General features: G+C 38.9%; 1 long non-coding RNA gene across 3 annotated transcripts in view; it reads left to right on the top strand.

Moving 5' to 3' along the window:
• Positions 1-26,632, top strand: part of LOC122790798 — a 280,435-nt gene that overhangs the window by 99,353 nt on the left and 154,450 nt on the right. For all 3 annotated transcript variants that reach the window (XR_006363040.1, XR_006363038.1, XR_006363039.1), the window contains one exon: positions 1,174-1,334. This is a non-coding gene — a long non-coding RNA (uncharacterized LOC122790798). The remainder of the gene's footprint in view (positions 1-1,173; positions 1,335-26,632) is intronic.

The raw sequence follows: 26,632 nt of genomic DNA, 5'->3' as shown, positions 1-26,632 counted from the left end.
GGCATCCTGGAGCATGGGTTCCCTATGCTTAGGGTGGAGAGGAGGTTCGGAGGCGGACACCAGCATCGAAGGCAAAGGAGCTAATGGAGCCAAGGATGAAGCTGTCTCAGCAGACAGTATGCTCCTCATCACCTCGATTCCGCTCCCCCCCTCAGAGCCAACAAGGGAGGGTCGGCTCCCAGATCCCTCGACAGAAAGGGGTATTGAGGAGATCGGAGTAGTAGTCGGAACCGAAAGACCAGAAGAGGTTAGTAGAACCGACGGTTCCACCACTACGACTTCCATACACTCTGGCTCTGAACTCAGAGGAGTTGGAGGAGGAATCAAGACAGGTGTTGTTTGGGCTGTCAGCATCATTTCCATTTGGGATGGGCCCGAAAGTATTTTGGCTAATGCTGCTGTCCTAAGAAGCCTCTTTACCACCCTCTCCATGTCATCATCTGAGTCTATATGCCCCTTGACACACAAAAGGGTCTGTGCAACTGGTGTGCGAGATAAACCCCTGGTATCCCCTAAGTCTACACCAAACGTTCTACTTTCAGTACCTTCAGCCACAGTTCACATAGAAAAATTGGTGCAGAGTTCTGGAAAACTACGGATTTTTTCAGAGTAGTTGGTTTTCATTACAGTTGTTAGTTCACAGTATGAGATTTAGTATGGAGTTGCAAGGCTCCTAAAAGCTGATGACTTGGTGGCTATCTAAGTATATCATGCAGGTTACCCTTAGATTGTGGGTCTATATTACCATATGGAATGGTAATAATGCCGAACGCTCATATGAGCGAATATTCACGAGAAGGAACTTGCTATTGTGGGGGGCTGCACCCCCCACTAAATATATATTCCAACTCCGAGGTCGCACTACAGTGAGGAAAGGGCAAATATTCCAATCCTCACTGTACCACGACCCCAAAAACACAAGTTCGTTCTCGTGAATATTCGCTCATATGAGCATTCGGCATTATTACCATTCCATATGGTAATATAGACCCATAGATTGCTACTGCTTACTAGGTGACTACTGATTCTTGTTAAAACTCCCAAGCAACAGAGGTCCTGAGTAATGAATAAACTTACTCTTACTTGTAAATCTAGCTTAGTTCTTGTTTTAAACAGGTTTTTATCTCATTCTGCCAAGATTGTGATAATTTACTTTTCTTGTTTGTTTTCCAGATGTCACAACAAAGCAAGAGAAACCTTCTCTTCTTGCTGGCACAAGCAATTCACCAATATAAGCATAACAGGGAGACTGTAGCGACTGTACCAAGTTCATTCATCTTAACACTATTAAAAGTGAGCACTAATTCAGCTTAACCAGCTGTTTCTTCTAACAGGTAAGTCACTAAATCTAATCACCAATGATTAAGAGTTCACTAGTACTTAAGCACATGGCATTAGTTATCACTTTGGTAGGAATGTTCAAGGACCATGGTGCTTAATGTTCAGTATAATACTGTTTGCCTTCATTTTCTTTTCACAACTGGTCATTTGCTGATATTCATATTTAATGTTCAAAGCCTTGGAACCCCTGTTAAAAGATCTAAAGTCCTAAAACTTGCAGGAAGAAATAAGGGAAACATAACGGTGGTTCAACCAATCACACTTAAAGAGTGAGAAGTTGTCAGACTTTGTGAAAGATAGGTAAGAAGAACATGGCACCCCTATACCCTCTTTTCAAGTAAAGGTGCCTCAATGCTGATTAAAAGAAGCCTAAGCTAAAAGAACAGAAGGTCAAAGACAGTAGCAGGAGATGAGTTATTATCCTATCTAATGCACAATTGAGAAGTGCTGTCTTGATCTGTTTAAAATCCCAACTTCTACTTATCTCTGTAGTGCACAAAGGGGAAGGATAGAAAGATGTAAAAATGACCCAAAGGTCCTCATTAATAATGTAGAATCTCATGGGTATCTGGAGTCTTAGACATGATAACCTTCAAAAAATCATTCATGCAGTCTTAACTTCTTTTAGTGTTACAGACAACACATTATTGTAATTAAACGAGCTTATAGAATCTTATTTACAACATCATACATATTTCCCTGACTATGGCAGCTGATCCATCCCCCCACCCATTGGGAAGCATTTGTATTTTCTGCAGTATGCTTTTCTTTTGGACTTTGCTAGTTCCTTGAAGCCTCTGAACCATCCAGTATGCCCATTTTAGACATGTTCACATCTCCAGCACAGCATGACAAGGTAATCATGATTTTTCATTGGCATGGTTCATTTTCCAGATGGCTATGAATATAGATTCTGGATGGAATGTGCAGGGTAGCTTACTGTAGTCGAGGATACATAGTTTGATTCTTTCCACCTCCTTTTGCCTACTGTGCGAGACTGAGCAAGTCACTCAGCCAGACAGAACTGATGTACTAAATACTGAGATAGAGAGGGAGAACCAAAGGTGCAGTGGAAAACTTGCGACAGAAGCACATAGCTAATATATAGTACATGTACAATCATGTAAACAAACCTTATTCCATTAAGCAGTAACTTGCGCAGTATTACAGTTCTAAACCATTGGTAAGTCAAGACAGAATAAACAGTAAAACTTCATGACCCGTTATTTATTTATTTTACCAATTTAACATCAGTTTACATCTTCAGGTCAAATACTTGCAAGACAAAGCGGGGAAAAACTTTTACCAGCAACAGGAAAATAGTTCTTCTCCTGCTTCTGTGAAGGTAGCTACAGGTCTGGGTTCTGCATGGATGACTAAAAAGTAGGTAATTGGGAAGGAGTGGTACTGTACTGATTACAGCTCCATGGAGTTAGTTTAAGCAGGCAATAACCCCCCAAATACCACCATTTCAGTCTGTTCCCTGTATATTACTGTAGAAAGAAGCTCCTTAATGAACATTTTGCTGGTTATTAATAGTACAAAGCTACATCTGCCTGTAAGATTGAAGAATGAATATATAATCTAAACTATCCCGTTGGAGATGCAAAATGGAAATTAAAGTGGCACAGTGGTGCAGCAGATAGCATTGCTGCCTCACAACAAGGGGTAGACCAGTTCAGTTCTCAGCTGAGGTGCTTCCTGTGCTGAGTCTGCATGTCCTCCCTGTGTTTGCAAAGGGTTTCCTTTGGGTGCTGTGGTTTCCTCGCACATTCCAAAGCCATGCAGTAGGTGGATTGGACACACTAAACTGGCCATAGGTATGAATGTGCATGTGAGTGTGTGGTGTGGAAAAACAACCACAGCAGAGCTAGCCACCTGGTGGTGTAAACCTTAGCTCTAGAGGAGTGTCACTGTTGTAGTTGCACCACAACCCTATGTGCAAAAATAGGAAAAAAAGGGGTTATTTATGTGGACGGATGGATTTCTGGGCAGTGGGTATGACTGTATACTAAATGTTTGCATTACCATTTAATTCTTAAGGGTACACAGCTAAAATAAAGATTAGGCACAAGAAAGAATAGATAAAACTTGTACACTTCTTGTTCACTTTCGGTCTATTTGTAATTAGAACTTGTTATCACTCAATCCAAGATCTGCCAGACCACAGAATGAAACCTCTCACTGAGAAAAGGTCAGGAATTAGTGGTTTAATGATTCTCATTGTGCAGCTTATATCAGCTAAAGTGATACAATGCTTAACTGTAGGTAACAAAGATTCAGTGTTGCCCTGTTCTATGAAATCTCCATGTCTGAAAATTTACAGCATATATTTTTACAAAAGTGAACTGTTTTAAAAATCAGCATTCCACTTTACATGTTTCCCTTTCAATATAGAATGTGTGTATATGTGCTGGGGACAGGAGTTATAGCATGCTCCGGAGAGTTCAGTTTATTTACAAAATTATAAAATAATGACAACAGCTGTGTCTGACAGCACTGTCTTATTCCAATTTACATTTTTGTTTTCTTTTATTAACAGACCCTTTAAACAAATCAAAAATCCTATTTATGAAAGGAAACTGCATCTTAGAAAGCTAATTGTTTAATTATTTCCATTGTGAGTCATCCTTACAGCTTTAACATTCAAGCAGCACTGTGGCATAGCGGGCATACAGAGATATAACCTCCACTCAAGAATGACCCAAGCATTCTGGGTTTGATTAACAGCCTGGGTATTGAGAAGCTGGCCTGGGGAGTGAGAAAGGAATGCATGTCTGTTCCATTCTCTCTAGAGGAGAGTGTCAGAGAAGTACATGACTTGGAGTTTAGACTCTGTTCTGAATCCCTACTGGACACTACAGACCAGAAGAGATGCTATCGTTTTAATTGGACAATGAGCCCGATTGAGGCAGCATTACTTGCAAAATTGACAGTGGCATTCTAACAAACATCATTGCATGAAAAACAATTTGGTCAAAAAAAATGGTGTATACAAAAAGGGTGAAATGATAGGGCTATTAGAAAAATTCCTGCTTCCCCACAGATGGCAACACATCTCTTGCCGCTTGCCCCCTGAAAAACAAAAGTGCCATAGGGCTCTCACCTTTGTACAAGGAACAACTTTATAGGACATGTGGGAGGTTGAGGCCTAAAGATCAGAGGGATCAGGTGAAAAGTGAAACAAAATCTCCTAATGAGGTCATGTCATGACATACTGCAAGTTTATACATACAAATCTATAATCTCTTCCAACAGTGCATTCTCAAAATCATGCTGAAAAAAGAAGCTATATAGTCCTGAAACACAAAAGACTACATATAAGACAGTTTTAATAACTGATGATTGTGGACATAATCTTACTGAGAGACTCTGATGTTTTGAGATGGAAACAGTAAAGCAAAGAACCCAGTCAAAAATCCTGATGACACTGAAATAGATATACCAAGTATTTACATGCTATGTTTTTAAAGCATCATGAGATGGATGTAAATCACTCCTGAAACTGAAGATAACTCAGCACAATGGCTCAGATATGTATAGAGAAGTTAGTATTTTACAATGCAGTCCACCATTTGAGATGTTCAATTTACAAAGTAAACTGGGAAAAGCAAAATAAGTTTTTTTTTTCATATACATAAATATATATCTCAATTATATTCCTGGTCAGTGAAACAGTTACTGCTGATAAGCAGCTTATTTCCGTTTGTTTTATCAGTACCTTTGTGTTAACAAAGAGGTTATAAAATAATGCTGTTCCTAATTACATAAGTCTATCTTCTCCGTTATATTACCTACACACACAAGAAATAACAGACAATAGAACTGCAGCTACATGGATATGCATGCAAATATTTCTGTATTTCAGATATGGTGACACCTTTCATTTAGTTTCCCATTTACTAGGCATTCCAACAACCACTTATTATTTTTACAATCTTATCCTTGGGGAAAACCTTAATGTTTTGTTTTACTGGAAAATAAAATATTCACTTTTTTCCCTCTTTGGTTCTGCAATCTCTGGGTGTTAATATAAAGGTAGGGGGGAATGTAAAATAACAATACTCCTCCATAGGGTGGCCTAATGGTTAAGGTGTTTGCCTTACAAACACAAGGTACATGGTTTGAGTCTCACAAAGGATAAATGGCTAGGCTTAAAATGGCTCACAAGGGCAGTTAGCCTAGTACTAACCTATGAACCTATGGGGGCATGCAGGGGTCTTTCCCACATACTAAGTGCACAATACAGTTCACACTGGTGACATGCATTTTACCTGGCATCAATATGAGTTGCCGCTATCAACATGCTGTGCATTGGTTGACTGCTCAAGTAGAAGAGGGTTCACATATGCAGTCTATGTAGCTCATTACCTTAACTAACTGCCTGTAAGTACAGCAAATGAATGCAAATTTAAATGCTACATACACAATAACAGTCTCTTTTCAAGTGAACAAGCTCTACTTGATACTATGGCAGCCTTTTAGCAGTAAATTGTATTAGTTTGTTTTAAAGTAAATACTGATTGAGAATATTCTGCTGTTTTATGTTTCATGAATTCCTCCTAGGAAAATGAAATCTGCTGACTGCCAATAATCAAAAAGACCTGAATTTATTATTTTGCAGATGAAATATGCAGTATGGTTTGATTTTAAGTCTCTTATGGATTTGCAAAGCTAAAATAATACAAAACATCAATCCAACAAGAGAAAAAGACTAAAAAAATTATTTGCACCCAGAAAAACTAAACTGTGTAAAAGGTGTTAGGCAGTTCTTATCAGACATACACAATGACTGCTCATCAAAAAGATATGACTTATTAAGTACCATTCTTAGTAAAGTTTTTAGTATTGCTTTGTCATAATTCATGTTTTTTTCCATCCTTTCTACCCCAGAGAGTCAGTAATTTCTGAGATTCACCATATGCTGTCTGTCATCTTCATTACAGGTATACTGTAAGAAGACAGCTAGAAAAAAACAAAAAAATTACAGATGGAGAGGCAACCCAGAGGTGCACAAGATCCCAGGTGTTCTAGACTTATTCTTTTACAACGTTTTGGACATGAAAAGTAATTTTAAATGTCTGCCCACTGGTCTCTGGGAAGCCCAAATACATAGATGTGTGCTCTTGCTAGTCTATTTCAAATATGCCCTCTCCACTGCTTCAGACCTTTACTGCAATGCACTCTCCACCCATCTAGATTGAAAAACAAAGTTGCCAAACTACTTAAGAAAATCCCATCTTTCCCAAAACATACATCTTTTCTAAACCAGTGTCCATCTGATCCCATCATCTAACTAATTGCTCCAACTGCTAGAATATCTTTATAGGGAGAGCATGTCCAGATCACCTCTGCGTGGAGATCCACATCCTGACCATACCTAATGCCTCGTCACTGCCTTTCTTTCTGAAGAGTTACACATACAGTACAATACTGAATATAAAGTGGACTAGAAATAAGTGTCAATCCAGGGGCCAGAAAAAAAAATCATATATCAGGCTTTTCATCAGAAAACTCTAGGGATTTCTAGTTTACAGATCCCTGTCATAAGATAAAGCTGCATGGAGAATGTTCTCTGTAAAAAAAAAAAAAAAAAAAAAAATATTCAGTATACCACAACCAATTTTCTAACATAAGGTTTTAATAAGCAAAGATCATGAATATAATCCCATTAAGCTGCAGTGGGATATTTGGAGATGGAAACAGTAAGGCAAAGAACCCAGCCAAATAAAATGCTGATAATGCACCAAAATGTGTACAGCTCTATACTGCAATGTGAAGCTGTACAGGCTAAATGCTTTAAATTCTCTATCACTATCACATGTATTTGGTAAAGTCCATTACCTACTGTACATGATATTCTAAAGCCCTAAAACAAAAAAAATACTCTTTTACATCCAAAATGTAAGTATGCAAAAATGTACTAATTTCAATGTCATAACATTTGAGTTTCTGCTTCCTGACAGTATAATACATTTTTGGAACATCTTAATACTGCTACTGCATTTGAGAGAATATAACTGCACTATAACAAAAAAAAACAGTAAATTAAAAGTAGAGGTCATAGGTGATAGTCTGGTGGAAGACGTACAAGATTATGCAGTCTTCCTTTCAGTGTTTCAGGCTTAACGTAAGCACAAAATGATACCAAATATGAAATTAAGGGAAAGGGAAATGTGGTTATAAAGACGTGATGGAACAATAAAGCATGCAGCAAAATGTTTGCTGCACTGTGCAATGCTGTATTAAAGAGGACCCAAGGACATCTGTGCACATTCTTTTACTGCCTGTGGAATTCAAACCAGAGTTCTTATCTCTGTGCTGTCTCCCTACAATGCTATTTTTGCTGTTCATTATTTTATTAAGCTCAGCTTACATAGGTTTTGTTCATTTTCTTAAAAAAAAGAAAAGAAAATTGTGCTTTCAAAATCCAAATTATCCAGAGCTTTCTGTTCAGTTTAACAGCCTTGGTTGTCAAAGGGAGAACCACATTGGTATAATGCTTTTACCAAATAACGGCACCTAAAAGGACTGCAACACCACAGGATTTAACTGATTTAACCTAGTGTGCACAACTACTGACTCTGTTTAACTAATAATGGTTGACCACTTTCAGCTTTTTGGTTTAAAAGGCATTTTTTTACTGTTTGATTTCATTGCCTTCATGTAACATCAGTCTGGCATGTATTAGACCAATCATACAATTTTGCCTGTATATGATTTTTATTTCAGTTGTTTGTTTGGATGCAGAATGACAGATGCAACAATCACAGATAGATCATGAGCTGTAACTACCTTCCTTAGCATTTAAAGCTATGATGAGGAATGCAAGGATAAGTGACATGGTATCATTTGCTTTTGCATGGAGAATACTTAATTCAAATTTTAATATTACATCTATAGCAGGTTAGAAAGTTGGATACTCACTACCATCAGATACTGTGCATGAAACATGTAATACAGAACCAAAGCAAACTTTAGACCTGAAAGATGCTGCTTACCAGCATGTAGTAATTTCTATTAAGTGCTTGAAATTTCCTGAAATATTTAATTTGACATCAACAAAAGCATGATTTAAAAGTATCTCACTCCCCTACAGATAAAGGCATGCATGAATTCACAGAGGAATTCACCAGCATAACCTGTCAAAAGTGCAGATATGTCCCTAAATATACTTAATTGTTTTATCAGTCTTCAGGCTAGCTAAACTAACACACCATAAAAACCCTGTAATCCATCTTTTCTAGAATGTACAAATATGTTTTGGTTGTGTAGCAAACCTGATTATTAATACTGCTACCGTGGACAAAAAAGACATTAAAATTAATTTTCCATATAATGTAATGCTAAATTGCATTGTACTTGGCATCAGCAGCTGAAACTCCTCTTTGTTGCTAGCCTAAAGATTTTTAATTGCCTTGTTCCTCTTCCAGCACTAAAAAGAAACTGGTTTCATTAGATGCCCACTTCAATACTAGATGATTTCTCAGCACCAGTGTCAACATACAGGGAAAGAAGTGACACCTGTCCAGCAGTCCATACCTTTGAAGTAGCTTTTTGAGTAGTAACAGTCCATTCAAGTAATTCTGTTGTCGTATGTAAACTATAGTAGTCCAGTGCTGCAGATGCTGAGTCCACATAATAGATATATAAAATAGGGTGAGATACAACAACTCTTACACGCAGGGAGTTGTAGTTTTGTATTTTGTGCATGATAAGGAACAATTAAAAGAATCATAAAAGCTAGGTGGATTCAGGCTACAGGTCAGTGCATACATTCTGTGTTTAGTGTTCTAACCTGCCTCAGTGATGGAGTCACAGCAACAGAAGTAAACTCAAGAGTTACATGTCTGTCCCCTATGTTGATCGATATAAAATTGTAACCTCAAAACAGACATATAAAGCAAACCAAAAAAGCTCTTAGCTGATATCTGTAGTTCCCCTGTGCTGCTCAAGATAATTTTTTTTTCAAGAATTTTTGTTAATGAATGTAAACTCTTAACTAGCTGTAAGCAGAACTCCTCTACAAGCTGTCTCCAACATGACATCCCTAAATTATCAAGCTGCAATACAAAAAGTCTCACTCAGCAAGGGATGCATGCAACAAGCTACCATGTGGCATAACACTGCTCATACGTCTGTCAATTTTTCATAAGAGAAGAGTGCCATCTGAAGCCCTTGTTGTCAGTCACTGCCTGAGAGTCATGCACAGCAATACAGCTGGCAAAAGCCTCATTGAATTGATGTACCTGTTCTGAGCCAGAGTCTTTAAGAAATGTACTGCAGTTTGGACAAAAGGTCTTAAAGACTGTCACTGTAAAGACAGTAAGTAAGCTGGAAAGGACTGGTAAGTCAGTGACAGCAAAATGCAAAGATAGCAAAACACTGTTTAATGGTCTATTTTCTGCCTTTATATGTCTATGGATCCTGATGTAGCCATAGACATATAAAGGCAGAAAATAGAATATTAAACAGTGTTTTGCTATCTCAGCAAAACACTGTTTAATATTCTATTTTCTGCCTTTATATGTCTATGGATCCTGATGTAGCCATCTGGGACATTTTCACTCTTCATATAACAAGCATATAAAAAATATATATTTATTTATGGTATTCCAATCTCACTTTACCCTCTGCATTGTTACCGATTTGACTGGCTTCATGCACTTACTCCTCACATAGGGCAGATCGAATTCTCTGGGTACACAGACTACACTGCAGTGAAAGAGAGTGCTGTCTGGAAACACACCACTCATTTTTAGTAGTTGTAACCCTCTTCTCTCTTAATATGCACTATATATTCAGGGTTACTTACTTTCTAGCATCATGCAATGCAGTAAACATGTTGCAAGTGTCAGTGGTACAACAGGTAGCACACTCATCTTTGGTGCAGAAGGCTGTGGGTTCTAGTTCTACACCAAGCACAATGATTACTAACACTGTGGTGGCAGCATAAGGGAGGTGCTGCACTACTGAGAACACCATCTTTCAGATGAGACGTTAAACTGAGACCCCCATCTGCTTGAGTTTGTGGTAGCTCAGGTTGATGTAAAGGATCTTACACCACTATTTGACAAGAATAGGGGTCCTTTATTTATATACAAAATTTACTCTGATTTACAAAATATTTACATATTTACAGATATTTACAAGTGTACAAATTTATATATACACACACACACACACACATATACATACATACACACAAATCTGTTTAGACAATCATACTAAATTTTCATCCTTGTTAAACCCCCCTCCTTTTTCCGTAACCACCATCTGATTTTACTTAATGTTGTTGCTAAAATCCATTTACCATTAAACATAATGTAATTTATTCTTTCATTCCATATAACCCATATAACATTAAATAACTTTTTAACTATTCATAGGATGTTACTAGGCTAATGGCCCTGGGGCCGTTACAAGCCTAGCCAAGAGTTTATTCCCAAAATAGAAATCTCAGTCACCACCTATCACCCCTGTCAAAGAGGGACACAAGTAGAACAAATTTGTGGTTTCTCATCCACTCATCAAGGCTGTGCTTGAAGAGAATCAGCGAGGTACTCTGTTTGACATGTATGGGAAGTCTGTTCCAGAGATGGGGCAGGCTCTGGTAGACAAATCTCTCTCTCCATCAGGTTTTGTTAATGTCACACAGTTAGGTCTTTCAAGTGGGTAATGTGCAGGGAGTTAAACTTAGAGATATGGGGCATCTCTAGTAGGGCATAGTCAGAGATTGCCTTGTAGGCGAGACACAGATCACCTCTTAACTATCTGTACGATACTGAGTAGAGTGATAGTGATTTGAGCCTATCCACATAGGACACGTGTTGGAGGTCACAAATTCTCTTTGTGAGGTATTTCTGTGGCCTTTCCAGTTGGTGTAGGTGTTTGAAGAGGTACATACCAAATGGGGTATTGTGCTCAATTATTGGCCTAATGAGGGAGGAGTACAGAGAGGTAATAACCTCCGTTTTTCTGGAGGCAATCCCTTTACTTATGAGATGAACCAAGTAAAAGGCTTTTCTGACCACTTCCGCTACACGATGGTCGAATGTGAGATTGTTGTCAACCTGTGTACCCAGATCTCTCACCACAGGTTGTGTGCTTAGGGGATTGCCGTTGATGTGGTAATCAGCAGGGGCCTTGTTTTTGCCGAATGGTATGATAATATATTTTTTTACATTTAACTTAAGGCCATGATTTTGGCACTAGTCATTTGTTTCTGTGAGACCCTCTTCTAGTAAGTTATCATTTGGGGAGTCAGTGACAGCACTCAACTTATAGTCGTCCACAAACTTAGTCAGCCACAGGCCTTTTGTCTTTGCCTGGAACTCTGAGAAGTAGATGCCAAACAGTAGGGGTCCCGGGACAAATCCCTGGGGAACACCACTAGTGACAGGTCTGCTGTCAGAGAAGGAGGTGCCTATTTTGACCTTGTGGGTCTTATCGGTGAGCCAGTTGGCCACCCACCTGATGAGACCGGGATTTACACCAAGTTGTGTTAGCTTTTTGATAATGCCCGAGTGGGGAATTGTGTCAAAGACTTTGGCCAAGTCAAAGTAAGCTGTATGTACTGATGTTCCCTCATCAAGGGCCTTGGTGACAATCTCAAAGTTGTCAACCAGGTTCAACAGGCAAGATCTGCCATTGATGAATCCAAACTGGTGGGGTCAAGTGCTTGGAGATTGCCTGTGTCGTTGTTTATGAGATCCATAATAATATGCACCATGGCTTTACAGATCAGACTTGTCAAGCTAATGGGGCAATAGTTTACAGGGTCAGTAGTGGCACCACCATTGTGCAAGGGGATAACAATGACAGATGTTCTTCATGTTTCACTGTTGCAGTCATTACATTTGGGTAATCTGCTGGCAGGTTGCACTCAGTCGGCCTGAATTCCAAAGTCTTGGGTCCTACGTCGGTTGCTGTCTACTCTTCCATGACGTCAGGTCATCAGGGGTATAAAACATGCAGCCGACGCCATTTTCTTTAGTCTTTCTTGCTGTGCGGTGCCCGAAGTAGAAGCATTTTGCAAGTGCCGGTCGGCCAACTACTGAAATATTCGAGTTTGAGTTTCAGGACCAAAGTCTTCACTAAACCTAAGTACCCCGTTGGGGAAACTTTTTTCTTGCTCCATACTGATGTCAGGCACCGGCTTCTGAGGGTGTATTCAGACCTCAACATTCGTATATCAAACCGACGACAGCTGCAAAACCAAAGACAAAAGCAACTTCCAAAACTAAAAAACCGATGCATGAGCCATGTGCACAGGCCTCTATGCCTAAAAAACAGATGATCAAAATGGCTGAAGACCTTATTACCTTGATCAGGGGTACCCATCCCCCTCCAGATAAGAGGCCTAGGCAAGACGCTGATTATGAATCTTCAGATTAGGTTTCTATTTCTTCTGATTCCTCTTCTGATCAGGAATTATCTATACCTCCCTATGAGGATTCTGATGCAGAGGAGTCTATACCATCGGCTTCTCCTCCTGAGAATTATTAATTTGGGGAAACCTTGCATACTTTGAGGGAGCATTTTCACTGGGAGAGATTTCTCAGAATCAAAAAAGAGGCTCAGGGATTTCCTTCTTCTCCCTCAGCACAGGCCTTTAGCCATTCCCCCTGTTTTAGACATTGTGGATGATGTGTTTTCGGAGTCAAGCTTGACCCCTGACCCCTTACCTCTGGCTCCCAGTAAGCCTGACAAATATTACAGGGTCCCTGACTCACAAAGTTTTATTTAGAAACCCTGCTGCTGATCCTGAAAACTATTTCACAGGGTCCAAAGGGAGTTAAGGCCTCAACAGCAAAAATCCTACCCCCTCTGACAGAGATTCAAGGGCACTGGACAGATGGGGAAAAAAGGTTTATACATCTGCAACCCTGGCAATCAGAGCCTTAAACTGTCAATTTCATATGCTTAAGTATTAACAACATGTTATGGGACTGCTGAAACAGAAAACGATGCTGATTTCTGAATGTGCAGAAAATAAAGAATTGCAGGAATTATTGCATGCAGCTGAACAGGTTGGAAAGCATACTTTGCAATGTGGTTTTGACTCCTTAGAGGCCTCCTGCAGGGCCGCAGTTACTGGATCTGTGATTAGGAGGCATGCCTGGCTAAAGGAACAAAATTTGCCTGATCATGTAAAAGCTAAATTACTAGATGCACCTTTACAGCATGATACTCTGTTTGGTATTAAGGCAGAAGAGGTTTTAAAGAAAATGGAAGACAAAGCTAAGTCTATGCAAACTGTTAAAGACTTCTTGCAAGTGCAGCCACCAAGATTCAGTAGACACTGACCTACAAAGAATTGGTCCTTTCCTGTGTCAGACAGAGCTCAAAGGGGCAAATCCAGTTGCCCTAAGGATTCCAGATACCAGGCGCAAGATTCATACAGGTCAAAGCAATGGGGCACTTCTACCTCCAAATCTGGAGGAGATAAAGCACAAACCTACAGAAAACAGTCTCCCAATGACTTCCCTCTGCCTACACCAAGCATTTATCTTTTGGCAGCACCCTTAGGGTGAAAACTAGCACTTTTTGCTCAAAATTGGCAGTTAATAACCCAGGACAAGTGGGTACTAAACATAGTATCACAGGGATACAGATTCCATTTGCACACTCTGCCAATGGCAAACGGTTGGCTAGATCTGCCAAAAAATCAATGGGCAGAGGCACAGAAACAGGTTACGTCCCTCATGGATATGGGGGCCATTCAGCCAGTACCAGAACAGGAAAAAGGACAAGGTTTTTACTCAAGACTGTTCTTGGTACCTAGAAAGGACAAGGCCTGGTGGCCAGTGCTGGATTTATCAATTTTGAACACATACCTGGACATTCCAAAATTCAAAATGCTGACTTTGCAGCAGCTTCTGCCCATGCTGAGCAAGAATGCTTGGCTGGTGACATTAGACCTAAAAGAGGCATACCTGCATGTCCCAATAAGACAATCATGCAGAAGATACCTCAGATTCAAGGCTGGCTTAATGCATTAGCAATTCTCTGCACTGCCCTTTGGCTTATCTACTGCACCCAGGGTCTTCACAAAGTACCTGGCACCAGTAATTGCATTTTGCAGACAAAAATGTATACAAATATACCCTTACTTGGACGACTGTCTCATTCAAGCAGAGAGCAAGGACATTCTTCTTCAACACCTGGCATTTGTGAAAAGGCTTCTAACATGCCTAGGGTACACAATAAATGACAAGAAATCACAACTGGTACCCTCTCAAAAGATAACATTCCTGGGTACAAGCTTGAATACAACTGCCCAGATGGCTTACCTCACGCCAGACAAACAAAGACAACTGACTACTTACTTCAAACTGATGGCAACAAAAACCCAGTTATCAGTAAGACAAATTCTGCAGGCTTTGGGCTTCATGACATTCTGCATTCTACTGATTCCATATGCAAGACTGCATATGAGGAAACTTCAATGGTACCTAAAAAGTTTATGGAGTCAACATTCTCACAGTCTGGAAACAATGATTCCTCTCATACCCTGCCTACAACAAGAGTTTCTATGGTGAGCAAAGGCATGTCACCAAAACATGGGATGGGCCTTCACTCTACCCCCTTGCCAGCCAAACCTTAACAACAGACACATCAGATTATGCCTGGGGGGGGGCCCACATGGCAGGAAGATGCATTCATGGTATATGGACCCCAAAACAAATGCATCTACATATCAACCAGATTGAGATGCGAGCTGTTCAAAATGCCCTAACAGCCTTCAAGGACTTACTTCATCCAGGACAACTACTGATAAAGACAGACAACACCACGGTCATGTGGTATATAAACAAGCAAGGGGGCACACACTCATACCACCTTTGTAGATAGATTAGCTATGGCACTGTGTGACACAGCTTTGACCTACCAAATACATCTTCAAGCTCAATTCCTGCCAGGAAAGCAAAATACTCTGGCAGACGATTTAAGCACAAACCTTATGGACCCTCATGAGTGGAAACTAAATCCACAAGTCTTCAGCATGATAACAGAGAAATGGGGGAGCCCAGACATAGATATATTTGCCTCTCCTTAAAATTATCAGTTGAAAAGATTCTGCACAAGGACTTATCACAGACAAGCATGGAAAGTGGACGCCCTATCTTTCAGTTGGAAAAACCTATCAGTTTACACCTTTCCTCCTCTGCCTCTTCTTCCCAAGGTCCTCCAAAAAGTCAGACAAGAGAAACCAAAGATGATACTAATTGCCCTGGACTGGCCCCGCCAATACTGGTACCCAGTCCTAAGGAACTTGTCTCAATACCCAGCTTGGACCTTACCTCAAAGACCTCAACTACTGTCCCAGCAAAACAATCAGATCCTGCACAATCAACTCCAGACACTGAACCTGGCGGCATGGCTGATCATATAGTTATACAAACAACTCCTTTCAGTAAAGCTGTGATGGATGTCATTTTGGAAGCCAGAAGGCCTAGTACTAGAAAATCTTATGCTGATAAATGGAAGAGATTCTGTGCTTGGAATCAAACACAAGGCACTGATACAGCAGAACCAAATATTCCTCAGATTTTACAATACTTAACTGAGATGCTTGACAAAGGCCTACCTTTTTCATCAATTAAAATCCATGCCTCTGCCATTTCGGCTCATTACAATACAGAACCACCAATCTTTTCTCATCCTTTACTAAAGTAGTATCTTAGAGGAGCCAAAAATATAAGGCCTCCTAGAAGATCACCAGTGCCTGCATGGGACCTCAATTATGTATTGGAAAAGCTCACCCTGCCTCCATTTGGATCAGTTGCTACCGCTGATATAAAGTTCTTATAATGGAAAACAGCACTGCTACTAGCAATTACTTCACCAAGAAGAATTTCAGAGCTACAGGCCCTCATGACTATAGAGACTTTTACCATATTTTACCCAGACAGGGTGTCTCTGAGGACAAATCCTACATTTATGTGTAAGGTGGTTTCCAGCGTGGCTCCGCTCTTAACCAAACAATTCATCTGCCAATCTTTTATCCAAATCCGCAAAACAAGGGGGAGAGAATTCTGCATTCCTTGGATGTACACAGACAGCTAAGATTCTACTTAAGCAGGACTAAAGCTCTAAGAAAAACTGAGGAATTACTAGTGACATATGCTGCAGGATCAGAAGGAAAGGCTATTTCAAAGTAGACAATTTCAAAGTGGATAAGACACTGCATCCGTTTCTGCTACTTACACCATGGTAAACCTGTGCCCAAGGGCATTAGGTCTCATTCCACCAGAGCTGCAGCTACTTCAGCAGCCTTTCTCAGAGGAGTACCAACCAAAGACATTCTAGAGGCTGCTACTTGGAGTTCTGTTCACACCTTTACAAAACATTATCATATGCTTCTCTACTCTATGTCCAGGGCAGGCTTTGCCACTGCAGTTCTGCAGGACCTTATAGCAGCACCTAATGCTGTTTAGCTCCAGCCCCCCAACCATACCTTTGGGATTCTACCCAAATGTAATGACTGCAACAATGAAACACGAAGAACATAATACAGTTGTGTACACTTACCATAAATGTAGATGTTCGAGTGTATTCACTGTTGCAGTCCAGGTTACTCGCCCGCCATCCCCCAGACATTCTGGAGTTTATCTTTCCTTCTCTATCTTCTACAACCTATGTGGTGCATTTGCTTGTAGATGAAGGTAAAGCTTATATTGATGCATGTATATATATATTTTTTTATATATTTTTGCTACCTTTTTGAGGGCACCTGACATCTGGGGCAAGAAAAACTAAAGAAAATGGCGTCGGCTGCATGTTTTATACCCGACGACCTGATGTCATGGAAGAGGAGACAGCAACCGATGCAGGACCCAAGACTTTAGAATTCAGGCCAACTGAGGGCAACCTGCCAGCAGACTACCCAAATGTAATGACTGCAACAGTGAATACACTCGAACATCTACATTTATGGTAAGTGTACGCAACTGTACTTTCTCCACTCTGCTGGAATGAAGCCTGTACGTTCTATGTGGAAAAGTCCAAGAATGCTCTTAATATTATTTATCAACATTGTTACAGTATTAAAAGCAAAGACTGTAAAAGTGCTTTCGCTAAGCATTCACTATCCTCTGTTGGTTTTAAGAAGTTTATGCTTTTAATTCTTAAGCAGATAAAAGCCAGTGCATTTGCAGGTGATTGGGACAACAGATTATTACATTGTAAGATGATTTGGCAGCTCAGATTGGATGGTGCAAACTTCCCAGGCTTGAATGATTATTTCAGTTATGAGTGACTATATTTCAGTTATGAGTGAACGTAGGAGAAGGGCAGCTAATATTTGAATGCAAACCTTGTTGGGATTTCATACTTGGGTGTTGTCTTCCTTATTGCTCCTTTTGTGCCACTTCCTAAGTAAGGATTCAAACAAATCACAACACAGTTACAATGTTTTAACTTATTACCAAGAGAGTCTGACTCTGAATGGCTCCAGTGTGGAGGTGTCTATGTCAGTTGATTTTATTCGCGATTTTTTAAACAACTGTGATTTAGTTTGTTTTTTGTGTTAACTGAGGAGAAGGGCAGCTTATATTTGAATGCAGATGCTGTTGGGATCTTCTTCTCTATTGTCTATTTGGTGCTAGGGCTTGAACAAGTCATTTTATAACCATGATGTTTTAAGTCATTACTATGTGAGGCTAATGCTGAATGGTTCCAGTACGGAGATGTGTCCACGTCAGCTGATTTCATTCATGATATTAAGTAGATGTGAATTAGTCTGTTTTACAGTTCTGAAAAGGTCTTTCAAAGACTAAAGTGCTTAACCGTAGTGAATTGATTTTATTTTTCTGTTCATTAGAGCATTCGTATTTGTGTGTTTGTATTAAACAATAGTTCCTGCTATGTTGGTGGCATCCTGGATTCTGTTTTTGTTGGTTTGCAGCACTTTGATTCCAGTTCCAACAGGCTCTGGTTTTGGCTTGTTTTGTGAATCAATTTGGGAAAAAATGGCTAGGCTTAGAAAGCACCCCCCACCTCCCCCAGGTAGTTAGCCTAGTAACAGTCTATGAATCTTATGGTACAAAGTAATAAGATCTGTTTCTTTATTGCATAAAATTAAAATGGAATTTTATTTATATATATATATATATATATATATATATATATATATTTATATTCTTTTCATATAGTGAAAGCATGTAACAATAGGCATTTTTTGATATAAAAAAGCTTACCAGTTAACGAGTTTAAGTGGATTGCTTGGCTACTAGTAATTCAATACCCAAAGAGAAAGAAGTGGTTGAAAACACACATTTGTACAGTTTCAGGGAACTTCACACTAGAATTCAAAGGCATGAGAAATGAAGAGCCAGCATTTTCTAACTACTCAGATGGTGAAAGAATTTAGAAATCTCATAAATTTGAAACATCTAGAATACTCGTTAATAAAAAAATATATATCAGCATTTGTAGAGAAGCACTGTTTCACACCAACAGAACATCACCTCCTAAAAGCATGCATTCATCATTTTCCATTTCCTTGAATTTTCTTGACTGCAGTCTTGGCAAAAAATTTCATATAGGGTACATGTAGGCTGACACAGCTATAACTAAGCAAATATATACAGCTGCCTTACACTGCAATCAAAGTCCTCTTTGATACAGGCAAAACTTAAACAGAACTGAAGAAAAACAACGTATGATACGTCTGTGGATTTTTTACACTGTTTAACATGCAGTGAACAGTTTTGCTTTTTTTTTTTAACACTTTATCTTGCAGGCTGACATGACCTGATGACGTTCAGTGCACGCAATAGCGTGCTATTTACAGTGAGAAACATTTTGCTTAGCTATACTGTTAAGGTCAGTGTTTTTTGTCTATAGTATTCAGATATAATGGGCAAAGAAAAAAAGATCGTTTTCAGAAAAGAGATTCAAATATGAGCAAATCAGTTATTTTGTTTCCTTTTTCCTGCAGTCATGGTATCACTTATTTATTCAGTCCCCCAGCATTCTGATAAATGTTTCTTTTTAATTTTCAGTCAAAACTTGGTATATACGTTCAAAATCATGGACACCGAATTGGTCAGAGACCATAGAAGGCAGCTGCTATGAAACATAAAACAACTAAAGGGAAAGCTCAGCTAAATCAGACTTCTGGTACTGCTTTCTCTTATTAAAATCGTAGTAGAATCAACTAGATCCCTGAATAAAAACATTAAAGAATCTGGCAGAAGTACAGCTCTTTATGTCTGTCCCTCGAAACAATTCTTCCCAATATTTTGTAAAATAATTCACTTCTGAAACATGAAATAAATCATAAAATGCTCATGTCTTGGATACCAAGTAAACATGCCCTGCGTGTATTAGATATCTAGCCTCATGTCATTACAATTATCAGGCGCTAAGAATTCACAAACGCTTTCACATATAGCAGCAGTGCTCAATATTTAAAGTACTCTAACTTCAGAAAATATGCACAGTTCAGTAGCGCAAAATTCAAGTCACTGAGTTAGAAAATATCTGTAACACAAGTATTATCACTGATCTACTTTAAAATATAGTAAACTGGTAAATAAAGACGTAAAAGTAAAGGATAAAACACGGGGAGGATGAAAGTATCAGCATGCAAATACTTAAAAAAATATAGCGTTGTTTCCTCCATGTATACCCATCAAAATAGCATATAGCATATTTTTTTTACTTTTATTAAAGGACTGCTAGGATTAAAAAATGGGCTAGAGTATGCTTTTCCCTGCTTCATCTTCTGTGCAGTACTGTTATTTCTGTATCCCATTTAAGTCATTATTTAAAAAAAAAACTCTACAGAAAGAAAGCTTGAGCAAGTTTGCCATAACCATTTTTCTAGCACTTGGTCCTACCACTCATTCAAATTGGGGAAACTATGAACTACATCTTCCTTTGAAAGTATGGGGAAAGGATACCTACTCATTTTGAATTACACTGTTTGATTTGTGTACTTTGTAGTTACTAACTAGACATTTCCAGTCATTTTTCAGCTACACAATACAGTACAACTGAATTGGTTGATTATATAAAGCATAATAGTTTCTTAGCTGCAAAGTTTCCACATCTGCTCATATGTCCTGTAATCCAAAAGTTTTACGTTTTATGTCTGTCTTAACAGATCTGCCAACATAAGGGAGACTGGCAAATCATACCCACAGCAGTTTTTATAATGCAACAACAGCAAATATTTGCATATAGGTTCATAGGTTCATACTAGGCTATCTGCCCTAGGGCATTTATAAGCCTAGCCAGAGTGTGTTTGGCTTTCGCCACCCATTTTAAGTTAATTTTGCTATGCCCTTTTTCGAGGTTAGTATACTATGCCTCTGTCTAACAGTGACACAGAAGTGATATATACTTGTAGTCCTAGACATTCAATACTTTGTATGACTGCTAGAGAGAAGAAAGTAAGTAGAGCTACTAAGACTAGACTGTTTTAGATTTCTAAGCCAAAATTATAAAATGTAACAAAATATAATATCTAGTAACACAAACTTCAAAGATAAACAATATTACAGTGAGCAGGCTAAACAGAACAAAAGAGAAATGGCATTAACATGTCTGTCTATGAACAGCATTCAATCTGGACCAAAATATATGGGTCTATATTAGAACATCGAAGTTTCATAATTTTGAGTGTTCTAATATCGACCCCTAATCAGCGAAAGCTGAAAACATCGAACATACAGAACAGCAAATTTTTTCCTAGGGAAAAAAATTCGCTGTTCCAAAACACATACACACAACACAAGCACACCAAATAAACAGCAATCCACACACATACACCTAAAATCTTATACCTAACTCTATACTAAACTATACACACACCACTAACTATCCACTTACCTTAACCCAAACCCTAACCCTAAGGTCCGTCACTATCGCACACTCACCTCACCCGTACCCTAACCCTAACTCACCTACCCTGCCCTAACCTTCACGTCCACATAATCGCACACTTACCTGATCCACGCCCTAACCCTAACTCACCTAACCCGCCCTAACCCTCACATCCAGACAATGTCACACATACCTAACCCACGCCCTAACCTTAACTCACCTAAACCGCCCTAACCCTCAGATCCACATAACTGCACACATACCTAACCCGCACACTAACCCTAACGTTGAAACGTAAATTTGATGTAATAAATAGATCCCATATATATATATATATATATATATATATATATATATATATATATATATATATACACATACACACACACACACATATACAGAGATGTGAGGCAAAGTCATTGGTGATAATATTTAGAGCAGTTTATGTATTATATTTTCCTGCTTAACAAACAAGTAAATGAATCAAAGTGTGAAAATTAAAGTGTGAAAAAGCTAAAGCAAGTTTTATTTGTGGTAGAGAAGGAATCACTCTGCAGGAAGGGAAATCCTGAAAGAGAACATGTCCTTGACATGCAGATGTCCATTAGCAAAGAAATATTAAATTCTTTGTAATAAAATATGACAGCAGACTACTGCAAGAAAAAGTTGCTTTTCACCACAATTTGCTACAAAAGTAGCTGGTATTTCTATCCAGGTGCCTACTAATTCTTTAAAAGAGCAAATGATCCAAAAAGATAATTTCCTCCAATATTTTAAACAAATTAATGTGGATAAATGACCATGAGTTCTAAATGGATGAGGCTTCAACTGATCAATTTAAACTTACTGAGTTTCAAACTGATGATTACTGTCTACAACTAAGAAGTATTAGTGGTATTGTTTTTATTAATGCATCAATAGTAATGCTGTGTGTGTAGACTGCGATGTGTGTAGACTTGACTTTCCTTAACGGCTGTGTGACTGTCAAGTTAATACATTTTTAAGTCGGGGGGGGGTGTATTGGTGAAGTGTTCCACATGATGGTGTAGTGGGGGCTTACACCCCAAAAAATGCCTTTTGTTAAACTGTTTCTTTGGGCTTCTTTACGCTAAAGCTTCAATCATTTCATAGTGTCTGTACAAAGGCTATTCAGCTTCCAATTAGTTAAAAAAAGAGGGTAATACAGGCATATTTTTTTGCAACAAAATCAAGAAATTCCTGCATCTTGTATATGATTTCTTTAAAAATACAATATAATTTTAGAATGGAAAAAAAAAGTATACCCAAAAGGAAACATTGTCATTACACACTTTTCATTATCATGCAGTGAAAGCTCACTTGTTCTTAAAAATATGCACTCTGATATGTGTAACACATACTACATGCTCATGCTGAATCAAATACTAACAAAAGAAAAATGTACACCTTCAATACGTTAAATGCAAAATGAGTCTTGCCCTCTATTAAAAAAAACTTAATGGCAACTCTTTCAAGTTTGGGAACAACTACAGATGTGAACATGATGAAAAAGTTAAGAAATACCACATATAAGTGTGAAATCCCTACCATAGCTGGTTCATCTACTGCCATGGTGAAGAGGGGGAAAAAAAAGACTTCAGCCTTTACTGTAGAAAGCCTATTGGTTTTGAACCAGTTGTCTTTCTACAGATTCACGACCCCACCTCAGCTCTTCAAGTAAGGAAGAGAACAAAAAAGGTAGCACAAATGAAGTGCTTTTCTGTACTGACATTTTAGATCTAAAAAATGATTAAAGAATACAGGAACTTTTGATAATACCCTTTAACACTCTGCGCCCAGGGCAGCTGTCTTCTTTGCACCACTCGTGCCATGCTACTGGCCATAGCAGCAGTATCCAACAATGATGATCATTCAGAAACAGAATGTAACAGCACAACATGCCATGTCAAAAATATGCAATGTTTAAGAACAGCCCAGCAACAAGTAACTGAAGACAACAGCAGTAACAGTTTCAGGACAGAATGGCAGCAAAAGCCATCACAGAAATGTCAATGCAAAAATAAATTAATTAAAACTATAGAAACATATTTAACTGTCTGCAACTATAATACCACTGTAAATAAACAGATAAAGCAAAACTAACTAAAAGGGTGTTTGGAGACAAGTAGCTTCCCTCAAAGTCTGTATATTTCAGACAAAGGGCCCTCATAGTTACCACATCTATTGTACCACTCAGATATAATGGATCCTTTGTTTGGAGTGTTCCTTTTTCTTGAATGCTTCCTAGCCAGCAACCACTGTACTTTGTAAAGTTGTTAAAAGCCTCCATGCATTGCACTCTGCTACTAAACATATGCTGCTGCCATTAACTTCCCACCCAGATGTTTGACAATATTCTCCAAAGGCTGCTGCTCTGTGGGCACATGCCTCCATTTGTGAGGCACCAAATTTAGTCCTTACTCTGTGGGTTTACCTAAGTGTAGGTCACCAAGTACAATATACAAGCTTTGATAAGTTAGTTTGTAGGCAGTGAACACTACAGAGACTGAAACAACTTCACATAAATCATTTTACTACACTAAATGGCAAAGTATAAACATGCTACAAATAAGTAAATGCTAAAGTTCTGTTATATCGTTAAGAAAAGTTCAAAAATATGTAGCATACAAACAACAAAAATAAAATAAAATAAAAAAATAGTATTGAAAATTAGAATAGCAATTATTGCTTTTGGGTATGGGAAATGTTGGTATACCGACACTCAAACGTGGATTATTGCTACACATGCCGCATAGTTTCTAGACTAGGCAAGCTACAAGATAAATGATTTCTTGTGATATCAGGAAGGAGATACATATTCACATAAATCATTCTTATAACCCCTACACCTGTCTGTGGTATATTTACATCAATTTATCACCATCAGGGTGCCTTAGTCTAGAACCAGACTGACAAGGATTCAGGAGGCCCAGTAACACCTCATGGGACTACTGCTGAGCAGATCATATTCTCAATAACCCTTCCAAAGAAAGATTTGAGACAGGGTGATAATTATCCAGAAATTTGACATCCAGTGATGGTTCTTATTGATCAGGATAATCATAGCTTCTTTTAGTATAGTTGGAAGTACCCTGGTACTCAACAAGGTATTAACAGTCTGAAAAGCAAAAGAAAATAACAATTCAAGGCCTTACATACAGAGCCAGGATTCAAGGTTCAATGTTGTCTAATGCAGCCAGAAGTGTGTCATAATCCATGAAATCAAAGCTGCCAAGTTTATGTCTAGTAAGCCAGCACTGAAAGTACTGTGCTCAGTCCTCAACCCCTACAGTAAAAAATGATAAAGCCATGATTGTGCCCCAGACGGCTTCTGTTCAGTTAGTGGCATTAGTGACGGAAGGGCTGGCTGCAGGAAGTATGGGAGACAGCAGACATCTCCAGCTTGCCTATCCTGTTTGGAGGGAGGCAGTCTAGCTCACTGCAATAGCAGCATGAAGGCCATGGTAATCTCTGTGCTGCAAAAAGTATGCTACTTAGTTGAGAAGTTGCTTATGCAGGGAACCAAACATGCATCTCCTGAAAGTAACCAGTGCAGAGGTGACAACGCTGCAGTGAGGCAGTGAGTTAGAACATGCTGGCCATCATCAATATCCTCTCTGACCCCAGGTGTAGGTCAAACAAATCCCTGTGCAGGCTAAGGTTGGTCCAGTAGACCCAGAAAACAAGGTGAAGAGCTGATGGTCAACTGCAGAGGGCTAAAATTCCTACTGTGCTCAGTGGCTGAGTGCTGAGGAAAGGACAGAATAGTCTTCGAAATATTCTCTCACAAAAAATAAAGAAAAGAGATCAAACTCCTTGCAGTTATTAGAGGAAAAAACTTTGATAGTCAGATAAAACAGACTACACAGCCTATCAACCACCTGAAAAGTATAGGAGGGATTTCATTAGACACAAAATCTGCCTTTTTCAAGAGATTTCTGGCTGGTACATAGCATAATACTCATCCAGAACAAGTTTATCCATGAGAGGATATAACCTACCACACCTGTGTTGCAAACTCTGTCCTAGCTATGCACTGAGCAAAGTGTACTGACAAGCCATAGACCCAGAGTGCATGCTAACTGGGGTATTCTGTTTCATCACTCCAGTGTCAACATTATTGAATGCCATCATAATGCAATAGGATCATCTGTACAGACCACTTCAAGGAGATAGTAAAGGATATGGCACAAGATGTCTGGATTTACCGTCTTAAAATCCCTATATCTGACTGGATCAATAGTAGATAGTGGTGACAGATGGGAGATTAAGCCAAACATAAACTAAGTAAGTTATCTCACCATAAGACAAGTTTCTTGACCAAGTCCCTGATCTCAAAACCAAGCTAGAAAATTATGTCTAAAGACTTATGGGTTGTAGTGTGGCAGCCATCAGAGTGAAACTGAAGCTCTCCAGTGAATGCAGTAGCTCCATAGCAAGTTCACAAGTCTTACTATCATTCTAGTCATTAAGGTCCCTTAAGATTAAACATTGTCGAAATTCATAAACAAGGTCAGTAAGGAGATCAGAGAATTCTCACAGAAACACTTCAAGGTGACACTGCGGATAGTAATATAAAGGGAAATTTGCAATTTACTTCAAGGACATATTCAAAGTTGTAAGACTGGTCATGTGATTAAAAAATGGCCACCCCCACATACTTCATCTGCCTAGGACTATGAACTTCATGAAGTTCATCCCCAATGTAACTTCTACACCTCTGCACAGAGCCATATCTGGAATTACACCAGGCTGACCATATACAGCAAGTTAGATATAATTGGTTTATCCACAGTCAGTCTGGGATTCATTGGTTTATTCCCAGTCAATCTGGAATTACCTAACAGTCATAAACAACATACCTGAAGAACAGGTTTTGCTTATCCATTAGATGACATTCTGACACTGTAGGTAATATCAAGAAGCACAGTGGATCCCTACCGCTGAGGCATTGCACTCATATGGTGCTGAGTTCCGTAATCTTGATGCAGCCTCACATGCACACAAAGGAGGAGATTCTTATAGTTCCAGCCCCCTTCTAATAGCCACCTCAGTCCCTTACATTTACTGGAAACTATGGAGAAAACTGGCATGGAGCCATCTGGATGAAAAGCCAAAAGGAGTTCCATTAGATAGGAACAGCCCATGATCAGATCTAAGCTGTTAAAACAATAAACCAGCCAAACAACCAGTACTAAATAGCAACTGTTTTATTTACACAGAAGTGAAAACATAAAATTAAAATCACAGGGAAAACATAATCAAAGATGGGACTAAACCCCCTTCCCCTGACAAAAAGCAGGTAGTTATGTTAATAAACGCAGCAGACAATCATAAACCGAGCAATCATTCAGTTTGTCGCATTCAAAGAAACAACTGTAACAATTCAAAATCCTGTTGTACCACAGAATCCAGGTACCCACTCTCATATAGG

The sequence above is a fragment of the Protopterus annectens genome, chromosome 16.part0 (genome assembly GCF_019279795.1).
Source record: "Protopterus annectens isolate FY-2018-M chromosome 16.part0, PAN1.0, whole genome shotgun sequence".
NCBI lineage: Eukaryota > Metazoa > Chordata > Ceratodontiformes > Protopteridae > Protopterus > Protopterus annectens.
The sequence above is the reverse complement of the archived record's forward strand: the minus strand, read 5'-3'. Positions and strand labels throughout refer to the sequence as shown.